Here is a 25205-nt window from a genome sequence, read left to right on the forward strand (position 1 = left end):
TCTGGGACGGTCTATTGGTGAAAATATTGCTTGTTGATCTGGTAAATATCATACGGGAAAGCTATCAGGTGTGCTAAATAGCTTTGATTAGGTAGGTGCAGGGCTTTTTTTCTGGGAAAAGAGGTGGTGGAACTCTTTATTATTACGTGTGTGCACGCAAACTGCGCGCCCACTCCTGGAAATGCATGATGACATCAATTCCCGGAAGTGACATCACTTCCGGAAGTGATGCCTCTTCCCGGAACCCAGCACAATGCATTACGACAAGATAAATGTTAGTAAGCTTGGAAAATTACACTATTATGAGAGTTTGTTTCCTTTCTGTATCCTCTACAAAAAGTAAAATCTTCCATTCCCTTTCCCAAAAATTTCATTTCTTTGGAATCATATTTTAAAATATGCAAGAAGGAAATCCAAAACCCGTCTCACAAATCTAAATTCTAACAGATTCCCTCTGCCAGCGTAGGGGAAAAAATTCCAAAATTCTTTTTCAAAATTCCAGAGTCTGAAATTATCTCTGCTTCTCTCGTATTTTGAGTCACACATTTTTTTAAAAAATTTAATTTTTTGTCTCCCCCTCCCTTTGCTACTCCCTCATTGGGAATGGTTCTAAGACAGGTGGCTTTGAGTCACTCATGGTAGCTACAGTTTGCCTCTCTCTCTCTCTCTCTCCTCCATTGTGACACATAAATAAGAGAATGATTCACACAAGCTTAACCATAGGTTAACATGTGAATTGAGTTTGGCTGTGCAGCAATGTGATAGCTTCATGAACCTGCATCATCGCTGTCAGTCAGTCATCCCACTCTCTGACTCACGTTCTGGTAACTTTCCAGTCTCCAAGCCAACTAGCATCTTCTCTGCCTTGGGTCAGGCAGTGCCCAGAACTTATGGCAAGGGGTTTATGATATTCCATATCCATAAACTTCCCTTTCAGCATGGGAAGGAGGCTTACCGCTTCAATGTTCGTCGTGTGCGTGCTCCCACACCTACATAATGACATCACTTCCAGGAAGTGAGGTCATCGCACAAGCGTGGGAGCACACATGCACTTCTCAGCAGGCCAGTTTGGGCCCCAAACAGGCCCTATTTGTTCTGTTTGGAGCCAAAATTGGCCCACTGAGAAGCACAGGAGCAGTCACTCCTGGAGGTGATGCCCCGAAAGTGTGCCCATGCCCAGGGCAGCATTATTCCACCTTTCCTTCCTCACCGGCCAGGTTAATAGAGGCAGGGAGCAGAGATTGGGAACAGGGGGTCCCCTACCCCAGCAGGGGAATGGCATCCCTACTCTATGGCCCCAGTTTCTAGATTTAAGTATCCGCGGATGGGGCCACCTTGATATGACTGACCTGCAAAGATCGGATCGAACGGCCACTGCAGGAAGCAGTTCTCAGAGGGGAAGATGGTTGCAGGCAGAGCAATGGCAAACACCTTGGTCATTCACCTCTCCGTCAGATGCAGTCCAGGCAGTGGCATAGCATGAGGGGGCAAGGGGGCAGCCGCCCTGGGTACAAAATTTTGAGGGGGCGCCATGTCCATGGACACCCCCCCAGGAATGCCCCTTCATCGCTACCACCCGCCTCAGCACCCAGTGAGCCGGGGTGCACCGGTGGTGCAGCAGGTGGCCCGCCTCCCCACCCCTTCACCGGCACTGCCGCCCACCACGGTACCCAGTGAACTGGGCACCCTGGCGGTGCAGCAGGCAGTGCGGCAGGCAGCCCACCTCCCTGCCCTTTCACCAGCACTGCCGCCCGCCTCAGCACCCAATGAGCTGGGCACCCCAGCAGTGCAGCCGGCAGTACGGCAGGCAACCCACCTCCCCACTCCTCTCCCCTGCCCCTTACCTCTTTGCTGCAGCCGCGCAGACCACTGCCATCAGCTCAGCGCCCAGCGGCGGTGCAGGCAGCTACAGCAAAGAAGTAAGGGGCAGTGAGCATCCCAAATTGTGGGAACGCTCCCAGGTGAGCGAGGATGCCCCTGCACAATGACATCACTTGCCGGAAGTGATGTCATCACACAGGAGCCGGAGCACGCATTCACGCAAAGTGTGTGTGTGCACAGGGCCAAGGGTGCCACTTCCTGCCCTGGGCGCCCCTGGACCATGCCACACCGCTGAGTCCAGGGTTTTGTGGCCAGTACCCGGAAGGGAACTCTAAATTCTATGATGGAGAAAGGGAGGCGATACATTGAATTAAATCCATCTTCGTTCCTAGCCCTATTGCAGGCCTGCACAACTGGTCATGCATGAGGCTGAATGTAGTTTGCCTGCCCTGCAAATATACAAAGCTACCTTATCTTAATTCAGAACAAGAGTGCACCAGCCGGCCGTTTACTCTTCTGACTGACAGAGGCTCTCTGCCAACCCGACTATCAAAGATCTTCTATGAGCAATCCCACTTAAACGATCAATATACTGCATTCTCTGTCAATCCCGTAATTACTTGTGCAGTGTCTTGCACAAGCAGAAATGCACGCAAGGATACAATAATTTTAAATCGAGCTGCCCTCTAGGACTTGCGCCCAGTCTGCCATCGAATCCAGCCCACCAAGTTAGGAACCCTCCAGGCCAGTTTCTTAAAACTGACACTGAAAAGCCGTAACAGGAGGAGAACGAAGCCCGGGCCGGCTGGTACATAGCCATAGACAGCCACCACAGGTAGGCTGCCTTTGCCTTCAGAGTCACAAAAATCTGCAGGCAACATCTCAGAAACTGGGGAAGGATGCCCTGAGAACAGCATTTCCAACGGTTAGAAATGCTGTGGGAGTTTCGGCATTCCCCAGTTCTTTGCTTCTCTTCATTACAGCAAAGAAGAATAAATTATACAAAAATATTGCAAAGAGGGTTTTTTTTCAGAGTGCAAACGTTCAGTTTTTTAGGGTGCAGAATTTCAAAATGGCTTAAGTACAGACTATACAATCCTGTTTAGAGGTTTAAGAACAGCGCTGTTGCCTGAGGTGTTAGAAGGAAACTAGAGCAGATGCTGGAACACAACTACCATCAGTTTCCAGCAACTGAGGACTCAAAGAGTTGTTTTCTTTGATAGCTGAAACCTTTGAACAGACTTCAAGAGATGCCTCCCTATAGTATATGCTGCTGCAGCCAAGACATGGAAGTGATAACAGCATGAATAATGGGCTTCCATCCATTCTGTGAAAAAAGGTGACAATGTCAATTTCATTGGAAGGGAAGCAAAATAAATCACGCTGCCAAATCTTGCACAAGAAATTATCTGATCTGCATCTCTCCACTTGTCTCGCAGCAGCCAACCGTAAGCCTTCAAGGGAATGCAGGCTGGGTTGCTAATGAGAAGAAACACGAATAAATAAAACAAGAGATTGCCAGAGCAACTCCCCAAACAGAATGATTCCTTGTCACGTTGCCCCCACAGATGGTACAAAATGCATGCCACCTGGACTCGTTCTGGGTTTTAGCATTTTGGAAAGCAATTATACCTGAGCTAACTCTGCTTTAAGCAGTATCATCTAGTTCTTCAATGAAAAGTTAATTGGTCAACAATTGCATGCGGGGATCTTCTCTCCAAAGGGCTAAATGATTTCTTATCTCATGATTGCGAGCAGCTATGAACAGGCCCAAAGGATTCCCAGTTGAATTTGGATGGAAATGGACGGAAAGAGCTGGGGAAAGTATAGAAGAGGGCAAACAATTATATTAGGGATTGGAGTACCTTTCCTATGAGGAAAAGCTGAAGAGTCTGGGACTTTTCAGTTTAGAAAAGAGACAACTAACAGGGGGCATGATAGAGGTTTATATAATTATGCACAAGGTAGATAAAGTAGACAGAGGGAAGTTTTCCTCTCTCAAAATACTAGAACTCTAGATAGAAATACTAGAGTATTAAGAGTCCCTCTACACAAGACATCTTACATGGGGCTGCTCAAGTGTAGAAAGAAGCAATGTTAGCCAGGAAGCATAGTTTAAAAAGACAGAGCTGGGAAGATCGCTCCTCAGAGGGTTTGTTAATTTCATCTTCACCTCCTCAAGGGGAGGTGAAATTGACACAGCCTTTGGGGAGGTGAAGATGAAATTAACTAACCTTCTGAGGAGCAATCTCCTCCCCAGCTCGGTCTTTTTAAGCTATGCTTCCCAGTTAACATTGCATCTCCCTACACTGCCAAGGCTTGGTTAAGTCAAAGTTTTAAGCAGCATGGGAGGCAAGGCAAAGGTTCTGGAAGGGGAGACAGTCCGGCAAGCCGGAGGTGGTGGGAGGCTGTGAGAGAATCCGTCCCCTCTGGAGTAATCTCCACCAGCTCTGTCATTTAAAACTACACTTCCTGGCTAACATCGCGTCTCCCGAGTCCCGACACATGAAGAACACATGTCAAAAGTATTGCGCAGAGAGAATCTAAGAGAATACTCAAATGTTTAGTGCCATGAATAAAGCTGCAATCCTAAACACACTTGACGGGACTTTAAAGTCTCCTTGAATTCAGTGGAAGCTACTTCAGAGGAAACCAATAGACTGGGATAGACCGCTAGAATTGCGGTCGGTGACAGAGAGGGTACTAGAACTCAAATGCAAATGCGCTTCGGTTCTTGAATAACCTGTCACAGACCTTCCATTGCAAGTCTATCTGAACGAGGCAAGGCTGCATCTATGCACTCTATGGAAACGAGCATCCTGCTAATTAGAAAATCCATTACTTCGGTTCCCTGTAGCTGCATCTCAGATTCACACAGAGAGGCATTTAATCAGAACTTGGTGGCTCCTTTGGCAAGAGAGAGTGATTGATTTTCTCTTTTTTAACGCTGTCTCAGCTCATGTAATGTTCCTGAATATTTAGATCTCTCTTGTATTATCCTTTAGCAACTTGCAAATGGAACGCGAAGACCAAGATCCCTGGATCTGACATTTCTCTTGTCCCCACCTCAAGTCAATCCCACCGGTAGCTTTTCATTTGGCTCTGCTAAATTGCCTTTTAGAGAAGCCTAAAAGCCACAACTGTGATGAGAGTAAGTTGACATTTTGCTTTGCACCATTCCAATGCTTGTTTGGTCCTCTGGGAGCTTGGCGAGTCGCGACTGCTGCAAAGAGCAGAGCAGCAGGAGGGAAATTTCTTCCACGAGAAAGGATAGGAAAAAATTAAAGGTGAGAGAAGACGGCTGAAGTAGGCAGGACGGCAGCAGCCATCAGATTTATTTAACCCCATATAAGGAGTGTGATGTAGTAGTTAGAGTAGAACCTGAGAGACGTATGTTCAAAGCCGAACCTGAAAGAAGCCGCGTTGAGTTCCTGCAAGGTAGAAAGGCAGCTGATAAAGCTTTTAAAAGAGTAAAGGGAAAGATAGTCCCCTGTGCAAGCACCGAGTCATTACTGACCCATGGAGGAATGTCGCATCACACGACGTTTTCTTGGCAGACTTTTTGTTACGGGGTGGTTCCCCGTAGATGACTTCCCCAGTCATCTACACTTTACCCCCAAAAAACTGGGTACTCATTTTACTGACCTTAGAAGGACGGAAGGCTGAGTCAGCCTTGAGCCGACTACCTGAACCCAGCTTCCACCAGGATGAACTCAGGTCGTGAGCAGAGCTTGGGCTGCAGTACTGCCACTTATCACTCTGTGCCACAGGGCTTTTAAATAATAAATACAATAAATGACCAGCATGTACTAGTTTAGAGAGATAGATTTCTTCCCTATTCTGATGTAGGGTGGGCTTTTACTTTAGCGTTCAAAGGTGCATTCAGGTAAAGGAAACTTTGTTCTCTCTCTCCTCCACTGTCTTGTCTTTGCTGGCCACTGCACTTTTTTTCCAGACCTGGAACCAGGCTGAGAAAGATTTTGGGAGGCCAAGTGAGCAAAGGGAGAGGATGTACCGCTCTAGCACTCTGTCTCCCACCCTGGGCTTTTTTTCTGGGAAAAGAGGTGGTGGAACTCAGTGGGTTGCCCTCGGAGAAAATGGTCACATGGCTGGTGGCCCTGCCCCCTGATCTCCAGACAGAGAGGAGTTTAGATTGCCCTCCGTGCTGCTAGAATGGTGTGGAGGGCAATCTAAACTCCCCTCTGTCTGGAGATCAGGGGGCGGGGCCACCAGCCATGTGACCATTTTCAAGAGGTTCCGGAATGCTGTTCCACCATGTTCCGGCTGGAAAAAAGCCCTGCTCCCACCTATCCTGCAGGGATCCAGGGTGGCATACACAGTTTTCCCATCTCCTTTTTATCATCACAACAATCTTGCGTAGGAGAGGCTGAGAGAGTGACCGGCCCAAAGACTAGGGTTGTTAGGTTTCTACACCCTCCCGGCAGGGGCAGAGGATCTGGCACTTACCGTGTGCCTTATGTGTGTGTTTTTTTTCCTATCGCTTGCATGATGTTGTCATGCGGGCTGCAGGAATGCTCCCATGCTCCACACGGGGCCAATTCTTTAATAATCGGTCCATTTGGGGCGAAAATCAGCTTCAAACAAAGTGCAAGAACACTCCCCCGGCCAGTGAGGTTGTCATGTCTGCTGGGAGGGCACACGCCGTGCTTGCTCCTAAGGTGCCTGCTGGTGGCGAGTGATCTCCAGGCAGCCCAAAACCAAGCAGGTAAACCACTGGGAGATTGCCTTCTACTGGCGGGCACCTGAGATCCCTACACTTTACGGAAGGGACATTTTCGTAGAAAAAGAGCTGGAGGAACTCATTAGCATAACTCATTAGCATAACTCATTAGCATATGCCATGCCCCTTGACATCACCAGAAGTGTGTCATTAGCATAACTGATTTGCATATGCCACACCCCTGACATCACCTATCCTGGCTGTTTTGGATCCAATTCTGGCCATTCAGGGCCGAAATTGGGCCCCAAATGGCAAAAAGGGGCTGAAAATGGACGAAAAGGGGCCAAAAATGGTCAGAATCAGGCCGCTGCTGAGTGGGAGAGTGATCCACTACCCATCAGAGGCCCAATCCATGCCATTTTGGCCCCATTCCAGGCCGAAACGGGCCCAAAATGGCCAAGTCAGGTGGGCGGGGCCACCTGTCCTGTGACCTCTTTGGGGAACTGCCAGAACTGCGTTCCGGCACGTTCCCCCTCGAAATGAGCCCTGAATGTGGGTCTCCCAAGACCTAGTCTGACCCTTTAATCACTATACTGTGCTGGAGGATTTGGTTTCCCTTCTCCTGTTTCCCCTTTTCCCATTAAACTGAGAGCCAAAAAACCGAAAAGCTCATACTCTGCCACAAATTTTGTTAGTCTTTTAGTGCTACTGGACTCTTGCTCTTTTCTGCTGCTACAGACAGACCAACACGGCTATCCATCCTTGTTTAACTTTGTTTGCTTTCTACCTTGGCTGAGCCATTCAAGGATGTTTTGCCATTTGTCTGACCTCTTGATGCCAACTTTCCTTGCCAGGTTGACTGCCCACCCCCCACCCCCCATACACACCTGTTCAGAAAAACCATAATCTACACTTTAACTCCCTTTTATGTCTTGGAAGTGTCTTTTGTCAGTTTGGGATGTGTTTAGTGATGGAGATTTGTCGGAGTTCAGGATGGACGGGCCCAAAGCTTGGAATTTTATGGAGGCGATACTAATGATCAATATTCGTTCCTTCCAAAAGCTCTCACAAGAAAGATGTCTAGATGGAAATGGGAGCAATCTTTGAAAAACAGGGAAGGAGATAATATGATAATAGCTGGTGAATGACAATGGCAGGTGCGGTTGAACAGAGTGGGGTATGCAGAGGGGTAGAGGGTGTGGAGGAATCAGCACTGAGTCAGAAAGCCCATATCTCGATTCAATCCAGGTGGATGCATTGTCTTGACTTTCATTATAATGCAGGTATTATCATTTGGCTTCTGCAGTCACTCCACTCTCCAAGATATAGAACAGATGGACTCACGTTCTAGCTGTATCTGAAGAAGTGAGCTTTGACTCATAAAAACTCATACTGCACTGTGGTCGTGCAATGCATTAATATGAGATTATGATGTAAGAAATTAAAAATCTAAATGGTTCCAAACCAGTTTCTCTGTGTTCGGCAGGAGGTAGGGCGGAGAGCTGCATTTCAACAAATATTTGAAGCAATTAGAAGCTTAGATTCAAGTTACAGAGCTGTAGGAATCTGTATGCAGCTTTTCTGAAATGTTCTTTAAAATAGTTTTTGATACCCTGGGCAAATTCTGACTCTCACATCAAAAAGCTCCATAAATGCCAACGTGTTATTTTTATTTAAAGCGGAGATCTAAAGGAAAGCCGAATTTGTTTGAATAAATTGATGCTTCCTCCCAGAATTGTGCAAAAGCATCACACAGCTAGCATAGGTAAAGTTCATATCTCTGCATATTTTGGTGTTCCGGCAGATGCCCTCAAATTATGCGATCTCGGTGACTGGTCATTTCCTTGAACGATTCACTACAAAACTGATAATAGCAACCATTTGCACTTGACAGACGGCAGGCAGTTCCTCTATGCAGCAAGCCACTTTTTTAAAAAAAGAAAGAAATATTGTCTGGCAGCTACCCTCTCTCCACTGAGAATGCTCGCCCCTCCTGAACTGGTAGCATCTGCCCTGTCACTTTGAGAGGTGCAGTGTGTCAGCATGGGTTAAGGCTGTATGGATCTTCCCGTTTTCACTAACTTCAATTTTCATGCATTCTTTACGTTGTGTGTGTGTTAGAGTTGCCAGCCTCCAGGTGGTGGCTGGAGATCTCTTGGAATTATAACTGATCTCCAGGCCATAGAGATCAGTTCCGCTGGAGAAAATGGTTTGTTTGGGAGAGTGGGCTCCAAGGCATTGTTCCTTATCAGAGGTCCCTCCCCTCTCCTAACCCTGCCCTGTCCAGGTTGCACCCCCAAACCTCCAGGAATTTCTCCATGTGGAGCTGGCAACCCTGGTGTCTGCCTGCCTGCCTGACTGACTATTCCACATCTACCTTTTCTTGCATGAACACACGAAGCTGCCATATAGATCACTGGCCTATCGAGGGTAGTATTGTCTGCACTGGCAGGCAGCAGCTCCGCAGGGACTCAGGTCGAGATTTTCACATCACCTGCTGTCTGCTCCCTGCCAGAAATCGAGTCTCGAACCACGTGCATGCAAAGAAGATGCTCTTCCACTGAGGCATAGCTCAGTTTGGTGTAGTGATTACGAGCGGCAGGACTCTAATCTGGAGAGCCGGGTTTGATTCCCCACTCCTCCACTTGAAGCCAGCTGGGTGACCTTGGGCTAGTCAGAGCTCTCTCAGAGCTCTCTCAGCCCCACCCACCTCACGGGGTGTTTGTTGTGGGGATAATAATAACATACTTTGTAAACCACTCTGAGTGGGCATTAAGTTGTCCTGAAGGGCGGTATATAAATCGAATGTTATTATTATATGGGATAGTTGATAGTTGATTTCTGCAGCCCTGATTTGGATAGCCCAGGTGAGCCCGATCTCGCCAGATCTCCGAAGCAAAAAAAAGTCAGCCTTGGTTAGTAATTGGACGGGAGACCTCCAACGAAGGCCAGGACTGCAGAGGCAGGCAATGGCAAGCCACCTCTGTTAGTCTCTTGCCATGAAAACCTCAGCAGGGGTCGCCATAAGTCAGCTATGACTTGAGGGCAGGACTTCATTTCTGTTGGTCTCTGCACCTTCTCTTCACAATCACTCTGAAGGATGGGTAGCACCAACAAAAATGTTCAGGATCTGCCTGGAACTAAATGGACCTCCCTAAAATGAAGCCCTTTTCAAATAGGCTTGCCAACCTCCAGGTGGTGCCTGGAGATCCCTGAATGACAACTGATCTTCACAGATCAGTTCCCCTGGAGAAAACAGATCCTGGAGAAAATGGCTGCCTTAGAGGGTGGCCTTTACGGCATTTTATCTTGCTGAGGATATACCTACAAATCTCTAGGAATTTCCCAACCCCAAATTGGCAACCTTAATTTCAAAAGGTGGCATTGATCCAGTGTTGTTGTAAGCTGTTTCATTTCATCCGGTTTCGTTCTGGTGTCGAGTCCTGATTATTACCACAAGCATAAATGGAAATGTAACAATGAGGTGTGAGGTACAGCACTAACACAATTGGTTGGCCTACTTTCTAGTTTTTGTTGAAATGTTTGGGCTTTGGTAATGACTACAGGATTCAGGCTGTTACTTATTAGAAATAATAACTTTTGTAGTTGGCTCCCCCCATGAGTTCTTTGAGGAACTTCCGGGGAGAGAGAGCTTTCATATTGTGCAATTTGCTTTCGATTAGGCATTTAGCAGAGCCTTTGAATGAATCGGTTTTCACATCTTTGGAAGAGATAAAAAGCCATAGGCTAAGGAGAAGGAAGGTGTTTTAGAGGAGTGGAAATCCCTTCCTTCGAAAGGGAAAGGAATTAACCCTCAAAGATCTGTAGTCATCTATTCGGAGAGAGCCATTTAGGTACAATGCAGAGTTTAGCAGAAGAGTGAGGACCAAGGTTCATAGCATAAGGCCTACTTGGATACAAAAATGTATCTAAAGAATATTTCCTAGGGCTTTATACATCCAGGGAACACTGGACCAAACTGCACGCAACAAAGAATCTGTGGTTGGACGGATCACCCAATCTGTAATTTAGCCTCAAAAAAAAGCTGGAGGTGGAAAAATAAATTGTAGCCACAACACTTGAATGAAGGTTGGATGGTCCCCTGCTACAGCAGAAGTCCTGCCAGCATCTACCCACTGCCATTCTGTTGGCTGACAGGAGAAAAATAAACTATAATAATAACATTCGATTTATATACTGCTTTTCAGGACAACGGCCACTCAGAAGGGTTTACAAAGTATGTTATTATTATCCCCACAATAATCACTCTGTGAGGTGGGTGTGACTGAGAGACCTCTGACAGAGCTGTGACTAACCCAAGGCCACCCAGCTGGCTTCAAGAGGAGGAGTGGGGAATCAAAACCGGTTCTCCAGTTTAGAGTCCTGCTGCTCTTAACTACTGCACCAAACTGGCTCACCATAGGCATGACAGTATCATATCACTTCTGGAAAAAACCTGGAAGTGGCATCATGCCAACCTGGGAAAAACCTGGAAGTGACATCATGCCAACCTGGGAAAAACCTGGAAGTGACATCATGCCAACCTGGGAAAAACCTGGAAGTGACATCATGCCAACCTGGGAAGAACCTTGAAGTGACATCATGGCTGGTCCCAGGCTGGCTGTCCTCTCAGAGCCAAGCTAGAAGTGATGAATTACACTTGAATGGCAAGAACAGACTCACATGCAGCGGTCATTTCGTAGAAAAAGAGCTGGAAGAACTCATTAGCATAACTTATTAGCATAACTCATTAACATATGTCATGCCCTTTGACATCACTGGAAGTGTGTCATTAGCATAATTGATTTGCATATGCCACACACCCTGACATCACCTATCCTGGCTGTTTTGGACCCAATCCTGGCCATTCAGGGCCAAAATTGGCCCCCAAATGGCAAAAAGTGGCTGAAAATGGCCGAAAAGGGCCCCAAAATGGTTAGGATTGGGCCACTGCTGAGCAGGAGAGGGATCCACCACCCATCAGAGGCCCGACCCGGGCCATTTCAGCCCCAATCCAGCCCGAAATGGGCCCAAAATGGCTGAGAGTCAGGTAGGTGGGGCCACCTGTCATGTGACCTCTTTGGGCAACTGCCGGAACTGTGTTCCTGCGCGTTCCCCCTCGAAATGAGCCCTGCTCACATGCATTCCTCCCTGTTCACTCGTGCTCCACTTGCACGTGATCAAGTGGAGCGCAAGTGGAACGCAAGTGAACAGGGAGGAATACACGTGCGTCTGTTCACTTGCCAGGCAAGTGTCATCCGTCACGTCTAGCTTGGCCCTCAAAATCACCCAGATGCTTTTTCAGTCTCAGGGAGAAAGACCGCAGGCTCCCCCTACACCTTCCCCTCCCCGAAGCCATTCTCCTTATTTTTCCTCCATCCTCCCAAGCTGTTGAGTCCTAAACGGATAGGATGTTTTAATTATGGGATGCTGCTGTCATCCGCTTTCACACATTTGCCAGAGTCTCCTTTTTAACTGAGAAAGATCTCTCAGTCTTGCTGCGCTACACCTCTGAAGATGCCAGCCACAGCTGCTGGCGAAACGTCAGGAACTGCAATGCCAAGACCACGGCAATACAGCCCGGAAAACCCACAACAACCGACGGTGACACTGAGAGATCTCTGCCTTTCGGTGCTGCACCTCTGAAGATGCCAGCCACAGCTGCTGGCGAAACGTCAGGAACTGCAATGCCAAGACCATGGCAATACAGCCCGGAAAACCCCCAACAACCATCGTTCCCCGGCCGTGAAAGCCTTCGACGATACATCGAGACCCCTTGCTCTTCGCGGTCCGCGAGACACCCCAGGCCTCTACGGGATATGCCCCCTTCGAGCTCCTGTATGGGCGGCAACCCCGGGGGATACTGGGACTGGTGGGGGAGAAGTGGGCCCCGAGGGCCGACCCCGAGGGCCGACCCGCCCCCGAGTATGTTCAGGACCTCCAAGACCGGCTGGAGACCTGTCGGGCCGCCGCCCGGGAACATCTACGGGAAGCCCAGCGGGCCCAGAAGGCCTACTACGACCGGGGAGGATGACTCAGCCCAACCCCAACCCTCCTGAGTAAATGACTTGCCAACATCTTTTCCACACTGTGACACTGAGACATCTCTGTCTTTCGGTGCTACACCTCTGAAGATGCCAGCCACAGCTGCTGGCGAAACGTCAGGAACTGCAATGCCAAGACCACGGCAATACAGCCCGGAAAACCCACAACAACCGACGGTGACACTGAGAGATCTCTGCCTTTCGGTGCTGCACCTCTGAAGATGCCAGCCACAGCTGCTGGCGAAACGTCAGGAACTGCAATGCCAAGACCACGGCAATACAGCCCGGAAAACCCCCAACAACCATCGTTCCCCGGCCGTGAAAGCCTTCGACGATACATCGAGACCCCTTGCTCTTCGCGGTCCGCGAGACACCCCAGGCCTCTACGGGATATGCCCCCTTCGAGCTCCTGTATGGGCGGCAACCCCGGGGGATACTGGGACTGGTGGGGGAGAAGTGGGCCCCGAGGGCCGACCCCGAGGGACGACCCGCCCCCGAGTATGTTCAGGACCTCCAAGACCGGCTGGAGACCTGTCGGGCCGCCGCCCGGGAACATCTACGGGAAGCCCAGCGGGCCCAGAAGGCCTACTACGACCGGGGAGGATGACTCAGCCCAACCCCAACCCTCCTGAGTAAATGACTTGCCAACATCTTTTCCACACTGTGACACTGAGACATCTCTGTCTTTCGGTGCTACACCTCTGAAGATGCCAGCCACAGCTGCTGGCGAAACGTCAGGAACTGCAATGCCAAGACCACGGCAATGCAGCCCGGAAAACCCCCAACAACCGACGGTGACACTGAGAGATCTCTGTCTTGCTGCGCTACACCTCTGAAGATGCCAGCCACAGCTGCTGGCGAAACGTCAGGAACTGCAATGCCAAGACCACGGCAAGACAGCCCGGAAAACCCCCAACAACCGACGGTGACACTGAGAGATCTCTGTCTTGCTGCGCTACACCTCTGAAGATGCCAGCCACAGCTGCTGGCGAAACGTCAGGAACTGCAATGCCAAGACCACGGCAATACAGCCCGGAAAACCCCCAACAACCGACGGTGACACTGAGAGATCTCTGTCTTGCTGCGCTACACCTCTGAAGATGCCAGCCACAGCTGCTGGCGAAACGTCAGGAACTACAATGCCAAGACCACGGCAAGACAGCCCGGAAAACCCCCAACAACCGACGGTGACACTGAGAGATCTCTGTCTTGCTGCGCTACACCTCTGAAGATGCCAGCCACAGCTGCTGGCGAAACGTCAGGAACTGCAATGCCAAGACCACGGCAATACAGCCCGGAAAACCCACAACAACCGACGGTGACACTGAGAGATCTCTGCCTTTTGGTGCTACACCTCTGAAGATGCCAGCCACAGCTGCTGGCGAAACGTCAGGAACTACAATGCCAAGACCACGGCAATACAGCCCGGAAAACCCACAACAACCGACGGTGACACTGAGAGATCTCTGCCTTTTGGTGCTACACCTCTGAAAATGCCAGCCACAGCTGCTGGCGAAACGTCAGGAACTACAATGCCAAGACCACGGCAATACAGCCCGGAAAACCCACAACAACCGACGGTGACACTGAGAGATCTCTGCCTTTTGGTGCTACACCTCTGAAGATGCCAGCCACAGCTGCTGGCGAAACGTCAGGAACTGCAATGCCAAGACCACGGCAATACAGCCCGGAAAACCCCCAACAACCGACGGTGACACTGAGAGATCTCTGCCTTTTGGTGCTACACCTCTGAAGATGCCAGCCACAGCTGCTGGCGAAACGTCAGGAACTGCAATGCCAAGACCACGGCAATACAGCCCGGAAAACCCCCAACAACCATCGTTCTCCGTCCGTGAAAGCCTTCGACAATACATCTCCTTTTTAAGTTAAAAATAATAGAGTTTTAATTCAGCGTTTAATTGGAGGCAAAATGGATTTCGTGGTAGCGGAAAGAATAAACAAGCAGCGCTTTCGGTAAACCCTCTTCGTCTGGAGTCTGCTAACAGACGGAGATGTAATTAGCTCCCAGCGCCTGGCATCTCCCAGTTATGAGCACGGGGAGAGATACAGAGTGTGCAGAAAAATGGGTCACAAGCTTGGATGATCAGTAGCGTTGCTAAGACCCGTGTGATTTTATAGTCAAGTTAAGAAGAAAGCCAAAGAGTTGCGTAACTGCAGGATTGAAACTCGGTCGGTATTTTTCAATCTGGCAGCTTCAATCAGAGGGAAAGCTTGTCAAGTTTTGTGCTTGCTTCCCCTGATTCGAGTGGTAAGAGGTTTAAGATAGCATCACCGGAGGCAGCGGAGAACTGAGATTTGTGTACCTATAAGAGCTGTCGAGAAAGGAGAAATTCTGGCACAGATAGGGACGAACTTTTAGAAAACCAGATTTGAGAGCAATATTTTTAAAGATGAATCTTAAAATTTGTGGATCGGTTTAAGACAATGATGTTGAATACTAACTTTCGAGTTTAAATATTTCATCCTGCCAGGTTTGTTTTTACTAAAACCCCTACATCCAACACAGTCTATAACTGAGATTGTTGTTGTTATTATTGTTGTCGTTGTTCTTAAGGGAAGATCCAAAAATAAGAGTGTTACATAACTGCAGCAGAGAAACTTAAAAGCCATTAAAACCCAAACATGAATGCATCATTAAAACCATTTAAAACCAACATTTAAAATAAACACGAAAGATAGAAACAGCAGAAAAAACCCTGGGGGAAGAGGAGGGATCGCCGAGGGAATGTAGAGAGACAGACAGTGCCCTGGTGCCATATTTTCTATGTTCCAAACATTACTGGGGTGAGGCGAAAGGAGTAATGGGGGAGAGATCCATGCGTAGTGGTACACCATATACTTTGCACATGGGAGGGACTCAGGGCTTTTTTTCAGGGGGAACGCGGGGGAACGGAGTTCCGGAACCTCTTGAAAATGGTCACATGGCTGGTGTCCCCACCCCCTGATCTCCAGACAGAGGGGAGTTGAGATTGCCCTCCGTGCCGCTGAGTGGCGTGGAGGGCAATCTCAACTCCCCTCTGTCTGGAGATCAGGGGGTGGGGACACCAGCCATGTGACCATTTTCTCTGAGGGCAACCCACTGAGTTCCACCACCTCTTTCCCCAGAAAAAAAGCCCTGGAGGGACTCATGTTAAATTCCTAGCATCTCCAAACAAAAGATTCTCAAGTAAAAGGCTGGCAATGACCTCCACTTACTGCCCTGGAGACCTTCTACCCGTCAGAGCAGGCAGGACTGAGCTTGATAGATCAGTAGCCTGATTCAATATGAGCATCTTGAGTTCCCCTGCTGCTTTTGGCAGCAGCTAAGCTGCTCTGTAACAACCCATTCCAGAGAAAGGTGTTTTTCTTCACACATGTATCAGCTCTTTCGAGGTTGCAACAGGGCTGCTTTAGCTAACATGGAAGCAGGGAGGGAAGAAATGTTATGTTAAATGCTGGGACATGTCACTCTACATGTTACTTCTTTTATGAGTTCTCCGCAGAGCCAACCCATGCTCCATGCAGACACACGTCAGCTTGGAGACTGGCTTCTATAAAAAGAAAGAAAGTGCAAATGGGCTCAGAAAGCTGCTGCCGGGGGGAGGGAGAGCTCCCACCTTTCTCCTAAGCTTTTTTCCCCATGCAAAAACAGTGCCGGGGAGGAGAGCTTTCCCCCTTTCTGCTGCCGCATGCGCACACAATACCTCCACGAGGAGTAGCAGAAATGGGAAAATGTCTCCCCTCCTCAATGTTTTTGCACAGGAGGAAAAAGCTTGGGAGAAAGGTAGGAGCTTTCCCTCCCTCAGCCAACAGCTTTCTGAGCCCATTTGCATGCTCAGGTTTTTGGGTTTTTTTAATAGAAGCCAATCCCCAAGGTTGGCTCCATGGAGAACTCGTAAAAGAAGTAACGCGTAGAGTGATGGCCGCACCACAACATGCCCCAGTGCACAGGAAGAGAAAGAGGAGAACAGAAGAACCCCGAGGGAAAGTACCAGTCTAGCTGTTTCCGGTACGTAGCTGGGTTGGTCCACAGTAGAGCAGGATTCGAGTCCAGTGGCACCTGAGAGACCCCAAGATTTTCAGGGCTCCCTTCTTCAGACAGTCTTCAGTCTAATACTTGAAAGCTCACACTGTGAAAATCTTGCGGGTCTCTAAGGTGACACTGGAGTCAAATCCTGCCAGCCACTGACAGGTGATCAGAAGAGGTCTGCCGTCACCAAGCATTACATAACCTGTGAGTGGGGCTATAGCTCAGGGAGAAGGACACCTGCTCGGCCTGCTTGGTCCCAGGTTCAAACCCAGGTCATCTCCAGTTAAAAAGATCTGGTAATAGGGGATGTGAAATACCTTGGCCTGCAACCCTGGAGAGCAGCTGCCAGTCTGAATAAGTAATATTGATCTTGATGGACCAAGGGTCTGATTCTGTATAAGGCATCTCCATGTGTGTTCATGTGCATACACCCCCTGCACACAAGGACAGCAAAAGAGACAAGGGCCGATTCCAGACGGCCCTCTGTCTCCCGAAACGTTGCGCGTTGTCGCGCGTCGTCGCGCGGAAAACGCGAAATATCACGTTTTCTTGCGCGAGTTTTGCGCGAGGTCGTGCAAAACTCGCACGAGAAAACGCGATATTTCGCATTTTCCGCGCGACGACGCGCAACGTTTCGGGAGGCAGAGGGCCGTCTGGAATCGGCCAAGGAGCTGGCATGGAGGAGGCTTGGAAAGATGGCATCATGCAAGGTCTGGAGGGGAGGTGTGCCAGGCTAGGGATGATAAAGTTGCCATTTGCCAGGAAAAAAATGTCCTTTTAATAGAAGTTTAATGGGATGTGATTTACTAGAGGTTTAATGGAATGTGATTTTAATAGCGGTTTAATGGGATGTGATTTCTTTACCTCCGCGCCATGAAAAGCTTCCCCTGTCTGCTTCCACACGTTCTTTTTTTCGGGATTCTCTTCCAAAGCAACTCCACACTATTTTGCTCCTCCTCAACATAAAAAATCTTAGAATTTTGCACCAGTTCACGGTGAACAACTTTATCTTTGGTGTTTATAAATATGTAGCATTGTTGAGCAACGGGGAGAGCCATATTACACATACTGCTGAAGCAAGCTTAAATAAACTGTTGCGTCTCCCAGGGACCCCTCTCTCATCTCACTCTCTTCCTCCTTCCCCCCCCCCAAACCACCTGTGACAGACTCAGAATCCACTTTGGGGTCCCAATACACAGTTTGAGTACTGATACTGAACGCACGTGAACCTGCCTTGTACTGAACCAGAAAAACAAACTGGGATCACAGTATAAAAAACCAAAGAACAAACAAAGCTGTGATTTATAGCTACTATATTATATCATAAAATGACCTAGTAAAAAGTCCAGTAGCACTTTTAAGACTAACCAACTTTATTGAGGCATAAGCTTTTGAGAACCACAGCTCTCTCTGTCAGATGCAAGAGAGCTGTAGTTCTTGGAAGCTTCTGCTACAAGAAAGTTGGTTAGTCTTAATAGTAAAAATAGTCTTTTTACTATTTTGCAACCACAGACTAACACGGCTAACTCCTCTGGATCTATAAAATGGCACGTGATCCTAACATATTACATCAGTGACGGAGAAGTATCACAACAAATAACCTGATCTTGTATCATATTCTGAGGAAGGTCAACTATGAAACGGGCTTACATCTAGATACCCGTCAGCTCGTCCTACTACAACTTATTACAGAAGCTGTTTTATAAATATCCCAATGGGACGTTTCTACATTTGTGATACAGGATCACATTTTTTGTTGTGATAGTTTTCTGTCATTGATGTAATATGTTAGGATCACATGTCATGTTATGATATAATATAGTAGCTGTAAATCACAATGTTGTTTGTTCTTTGGTTATACTGAATCAGACTCTTGGTGGGTCCAGATCGGCGACAAGTAGTAGAGAGGCTAAAGGAAAGACAGCCGTCCTCAACAACACATAGCTATACAGCTTACATAGCTATACGGCCCTTTGACCCGCATGATGACATAACTTCCTGGAAGTGACGTCATCACGAACACCGGGAGCGCCGAAGAGTGCGGAGGGTGAGTGCCAGGTTCCCAGTCCCTAAATAGAATACAGAAAAAGGGTCTTCCTGAATAGTAGTTGCTACAATGGATACAAAACTCTGTATACCAAAATAAATTGTCTTTCATTCAATGAAAAGTGCAACATGCAAATATAATTAAAGACAATGTTAACAAAACTCAATGTTCGTATTTACAGCAACCTCTAATTATAATAATATTTCTGTATCGATACAAGTTCATATCATCCAAGTCACTCCAAAGTACTGTCCACCAATAACACACAGTCTGGTTTCTATTTCAACACAATATAGAATATCTTCTCATGAGAGGTGTTCCTTCCCTGGCGTGCAGTAAGCAAGATAGCCAAGATGTAGAAATCTCTTCCGCTCCAAGTAGGGTCCAGATCGGCAGCAGCTCTCCAAGGTCTAAGGCGGAGGTATTTCACATCACCTGCCACCTGATCCTTTTAGATGGAGATTATTATTATTTATATTTCTAATCTGCTCTCCCCATGAACAGGCTCAAAGCGGAATACAACATATATAAAACACATAAGCATGTTAATTTAAAACCAGATAAAAATGTCAATAAATGCAACAATACAGTTTCTAAAAGTTTCTGGGTCGTGCACACATATTGCACGACCCAGATAGCAATCTGTGGTACCGGACAGCCAAATACTAGATGTTAACAGAACAAGGGGTAACCCCCACCCCCGCCATGGCAGGGGGCTGGTTTCATGGCCTACCCACCTCAACCACCCTATGCCTGGTGGAACATCTCTGTCTTACAGGTCCGGCAGAAAGATAACAATTCCTACTGGGCCCGGGTCTCCACAGACAGAACGTTCCACCTGGTGGGAGCCAGGGCCTGGTGAGATATTTGTCTGTTGAACCAAATGTCCTCCAGGGAACATAGCATGAGATGCTGGGGGGAAATGTCCCAATCCAAGAAGATGCGCTACCACTGAGCCAGTAATACCCAACCTTGCAGGGGTGGGGAACGTCAGGCCCGGGGGCCGCATACGGCCCACAAAGTCATTTGGACTGGCCCGCGGAGAGAGATAAGTGGCATGCTTCTGCACCACAAGAGCAGGCGGTGGCAGCAGTGAAAGCAGGCCGCTCTCGCTGCGGCCGCCTGCTGTTGCCAGCGCCACACACTTCCGCTGCCACTGAGAGTGACCCGCAGTGCTGGCGAAAGTGGCCTGTGCCACCGCCATGGCGAGAGCCAGCGGGGGGCACTGGTGCTGATGACAGAGCTGCTGCTGCCATGAGCGGGCTGCAGCAGTGGCAGCAGAGAGAAAGGGGACACAAGCGCTCTTTCTCCCACACGTGTGACGTCGCTCCCAGATGTCATTTCCGGGAGCAATGTCACACGCGTGAGAGAAAGGGCGCTCCCCGCACGGGACAGAACATAAACTTGGCCCTCGATGGAAAAAAGGTTCCCCACCCCTGCTGTAGGGGAAGGAGGATGGGTACCCCAAGAGAAGAAATGGCCTCTGACCCATGGAGTTCCACAATGAGGAATGAAAACACTCTTTCCAATTTCCTTTCCAATGGAACATCCCTCCGGAAAATCTACAGTCTCTGGAATAAAAGACGTTTTTATAAACCATTGACTCCTTGACAAAGGGCAGCAGTGGCAGCTTTCCAAATGTTACAGTGAGTGTTATGAATTTTGAGGACAAAGCCCAATAAAGAATGGCCGGTAGTGCCTAAGCCCTCATAAAAACAGAAGCTCAAAGTCTTAACCAGGAGCGCATTGTCAGTATCAGAGATAGCAATAAAATTCACTTTGAGTAAAACTATCTCAGAGATGCTCATTTGCAAGCATTGCTTGCCCACTTCCTATTCCATTTATGTTCCTTGGTCACCTCAAGGGAAATCCAGCAACATTAAATCAACAATAATCATTAGAAGTCGAGCACCACCAGGAAATGGATGATTTACTTGGAAGTAGCCTCAAGCTTGAGTCGCAGCCAGGAACTATTAATGGAACCGTTAAGCAGTCGACGCAACGGTTCTCCGCTGCAGTATTTATGGCCTTACGATGCAGAAAGGAATAATGAAATGATGGATTCCTTGGCTGTGATTCACTTCTTTCCCTTTAGGAACTGACACCGATAACATTCTACCTCTACTGGGTTCATCAGGCATTTCCCATCCAACATTCTCAACATGTTTTCTCCACCCAACCCAACCGGTGGCATGACTACGTAGCTTTTTATGATGATAGCGCACCGGAGTTTCTGCTCATAAACAATTTCCTATTTTGATTTTTTTAAAATCATTTTAAAATGCCATTTATTTTGGTACCTTATGTAACTTCAAAAACTTCACTGCTGACCTATGAATATGCATCAATGGCAAAGTTTTATACATAACAGACCAAACCAAGAATTTCAGAAAAAATGGAAAGCTTTTCTTGAATATATAGATGTTAACTAAGGAGAGTGAAGTATAATTGATATTAAAATAGATCAATTGCAAAGTTAAACAGTTAAATTAGTAAGCTAATATGCTGAACACGATAAGGTTGAATATAATGTTGAATATAAAATGCAAAATATAAAATGTTGAATGTAAAGAATTGTAAGTATGTATGGAGATGGAGAGGTGAAATATTATGTAGTTTCCATAATGCAGTTCCACTGAAATGAATGAAATCTGGCCCTCAAGTCATAGTTGACTTATGGCGACCCCTGGTGGGGTTTTCATGGTAAGAGACTAACAGAGGTGGTTTGTCATTGCCTGCCTTTGCAACCCTGGTCTTCGCTGGAGGTCTCCCATCCAATTACTAACCAAGGCTGACCCTGCTTAGCTTCTGAGATCTGATGAGATCAGGCTCACCTGGGCTATCCAGGTCAGGGCACATAGTTCCACTACTCCGATTTATATTTTGTTTTCATCTCTTATGTTTTGTTCACTGTTTATTGTTTAAATAAAAATATATAACTGGGGAAAAAGTTCACTGCTGCATTTTTGGAGGTGATACTCTCTCTTTGCTACAATCAGAAATGTATAGTTTTATGGATGGAGGAGACAGCCACAGCTCGTGAGGGAAGTGCTGTAGAAAAATAACTGGCAGCCATTTTGGAAAATGGCTTCCACGGGCATCCTGAGTAACTGTTTGGCCGCTTTATGAGACAGGGTGCTGGACTAAATGGAACACTAGTCTGATCTGTCAGGGCTCTTCTTATGTTCTTATACTCTTATGATGTCTACTCAAGTTTTTCTCTGTGTCTTTTACCTCAGGGGTCCCCAACCCTCTGGCCGTGGACCGGTACCGGTCTGTGACCTGTTAGCAACCGGGCCGCTCAGGAGGTGAGTGGCTGGATTAAAATCAAGGTGGAACATCCTGAGATTGCCACAAAAGCACTGAACATCCTGCTTCCATTTCCAACATCCCATCTTTGAGAAGCAGGGTTTTCTGCAGTGACAGCAACCAAAACGAGATTACGGAGTAGACTGGACATAAGCAACACACTTCGGGTGTCACTGTTTCCTATCACCCCCAGATGGGACTGTCTAGTTGCAGGAAAACAAGCTCAGGGCTCCCACTGATTCTGCATTGTGGTGAGTTGAACAATTATTTTTATATATTATAATGTAATATTTATTTATTTATTTATTTTCAATTTTTATTCCGCCCTCCCCACATTTCCAGCAAGCTCAGGGCGGATTACAAAATACATAAAGGTTAAAATATATAAAACGGTTAACAATTCTAAAAACATCCAATTTACAGTTAAAATACAATTATATATAATTGACTATAATAATAGAAATAAAGTACACAATTGTATCATCCTGAAACCATCTCCCCCTACCCCCACCCACCCCGTCTGTGAAAAAATTGTCCTCCACAAAACCGGTCCCAGGTACCAAAAAGGTTGCGGGGGCCGCTGTTTTACCTCATACAAGAGAAAATCGCCATCAGGTATGAAATACCCATGAGGTTTAGGAACGGGACTATCGTGAATTACAGATTGGTTGCAAGCTGTGCTCAGGATGGCAGCTGTTCTAGACTGTCATCCGAGATCCAGTGGTGCTCTCACAATTCTTGGAAGAAGGAGACCTAAAAAGGTAAGGAAACCCACATTTCTAACTTGGTGTCTAAAGTTTTTCACTTTGTTGTGTCGGAATAATTCATCAGACGCCACGCTGATTCACCCTATCGATGTTCCTTCAGTTCTCTGCTTGCCTCGGGATTTCAATGTTTCAGCCCGACAGGATTCAAAGAGACAGTGCAGAAAGTTTCCCCTCTCTCCTGCTTTACTGGCTCCAGGCACCACCTTGCAGGAAATGGTTCAGAATTCCCTTCAGTCAACTTTTGTTTGGAATCGGGCACTCCTAGGTAGATCAAAACCTCTGAACCAACCTTTTAGTTAATGCTCTGTGTGGTTAATGAGAGCTAGCGTAATGTCATGGCAATGAAACTGGGTTCAAGTCTCATTAAATATGTGCTTCTCCTTCTTCCCCAAGAAACACTGGCCAATTGGCTGCAGCTCCCGCAGACCTTCCCCTTTCTTCAGGACTAGTAAACATCGCCCTATCCCAACTACTCTCTCCCATTTTCCTCCCTGTTTTCCTAGCTAGCAGTGTGTGTGTGCTGTGTGTGCGTTGTGTTTGCTTGGTTGAAACCTCTTCAATAAAAGAAGCCTTTCCTATTGAACATCTGCCTGGTTATTTGAGAGTTCTCTAATAATCCTGGTGTATATAGGTGGAGAATCCCAAGTTACCCCCTCTGACTGCCTCCTTAATGCTAATTCTCCCAACTAATTAACAAGACCTCCTATTTAGCACACTGTCTAGCACACTACTGAGAGCCAGTTTGGTGTAGTGGTTGAGAGTGTGGGATTCTAATCTGGAGAGCTGGGTTTGATTCCCCACTCCTCCGCTTGAAGCCAGCTGGGTGACCTTGGGCCAGTCACAGCTTCTCAGAGCTCTCTCAGCCCCACCCACCTCACAGGGTGTTTTGTTGTGAGGATAATACTGGTTGTCTTTGGTGGTCTTCCATCCAAATACTGACCAGGGCTAGGGATCCCAGACCCCTGGTGGGGGTGGGGGGTTCCCCGCCCCCACTTATCTAACCAGTGGGGGCGCGTGCACCTTCCCTGAGGGCTCCCTCATAGTGCTGCACACTCCCATGCACAGCAGCCACCAGGATCAGGCAATTTTGGCCCAGATTGGGGCTGCTGCAGCGCACTCTGCAGTGCCTCAAAATGGGCCTAATACGCAGCAGAAGAGGCCCGTTTTCAAGCGCTGCAGAGCACAGAAGTGCTCCTGCACTCTGCAGCACCTCAAAAACGGGCCCATTTCCGCATGGATCAGGCCCGTTTTCAGCCCTTGCAGAGCCTGAATGTGCTCCCAGGAGCTACGTGATGTGACATCATTGACATCATTGTGCCTGTGGGGGGGGGGCACATGCGCACTTCGCACGCACTTCGCACGCACACCCCCTCTCCCCAAAGGCCCCTATCCCCCTGCTCTGAGGTTGAGGGGGGCTGGCAACCCTAACCAGGGCTGACCCTGCTAAGCTTCCAGGATCTAACCAGACCAGGAAAATAAATGCACATGGACGAATGTTGAAGCACTATCTAGCACACAACATGTTTCACACGCTGTAGCCAAAGCGGTTCATTGTGAATCCTTTGATCACACAGTCATACATTGTGATAAAAATACTGGCAGCCTGCATAAAGGATGGGGAAGAGCCTCACCGACAGTTCACACCGGCTGTGAAAACTGCAAAGCCAGAAAGTAGCCGAGCTCCCCCTGCAGAAGCAGAACTGCCTGGGACTTCTCTTTTAATATTTTGTTTATTTCTATTTGCAAAAAGTAGAGGCTGCCTCTGAACAAATGTTCTCAAGACTATTTTCAGCTTGAGGTATTAAAACAAAACAATGCAGTTCTATGGGAGGCAGTCCAAAATCCCAGTGTTACCATAGAAAAGGCCCTGCATCTTGTGGATGCTAAGAATGAATAGACCGACCTCCCTGCACATTCCAAAACTGAGAGAAAATCATAGGCCTCGGGCATAAAAGCTGCTCTCTACACTCCTAAATTGTCCACTGAAACTTCATAACTGTGTGAGCCCAGCAAATTTTGCATGTTATACTTGAATATAGTTTTGAGTTTCTTTACTGAGCAACCTTATTCCATCCAAGAAATTTAATAAAAGTTACTGTTTTCCTTCCTGTTTGCCTCAGGCTTCATCTGGTAATTGTTGCCTTCAGAATCTTCTGGGGTTCAGTCTGGCCGATGGGGGTCAGGGTAAAGACCACAGTGGTGAAACTAAAACAATCCTATGAGGTAAGTAAGGCTGAGAGGAGCCCAAGGTCACCCAGCTAGCTTCCATAGTGGTGGGGATTCCAACCAGGGTCTCTGAGACCTATTCCAACATTACACCACACTGGCTAAGGACAACCAAAGCTAGCATGCCAGCCTTTATTGGGGATTAGAGATGGGCACGAACCGGGGAAAAAAACTAACCATGTGGTTCGTGGTTCATCAAATTTCACGAACCATGAACCATGAACTTTCATGAACCTGCCCCCCAGTTCATGAACTAGTTCATTTGGTTTGTGAAAACATC

This window comes from Eublepharis macularius, chromosome 11, assembly GCF_028583425.1.
Source record: "Eublepharis macularius isolate TG4126 chromosome 11, MPM_Emac_v1.0, whole genome shotgun sequence".
NCBI lineage: Eukaryota > Metazoa > Chordata > Lepidosauria > Squamata > Eublepharidae > Eublepharis > Eublepharis macularius.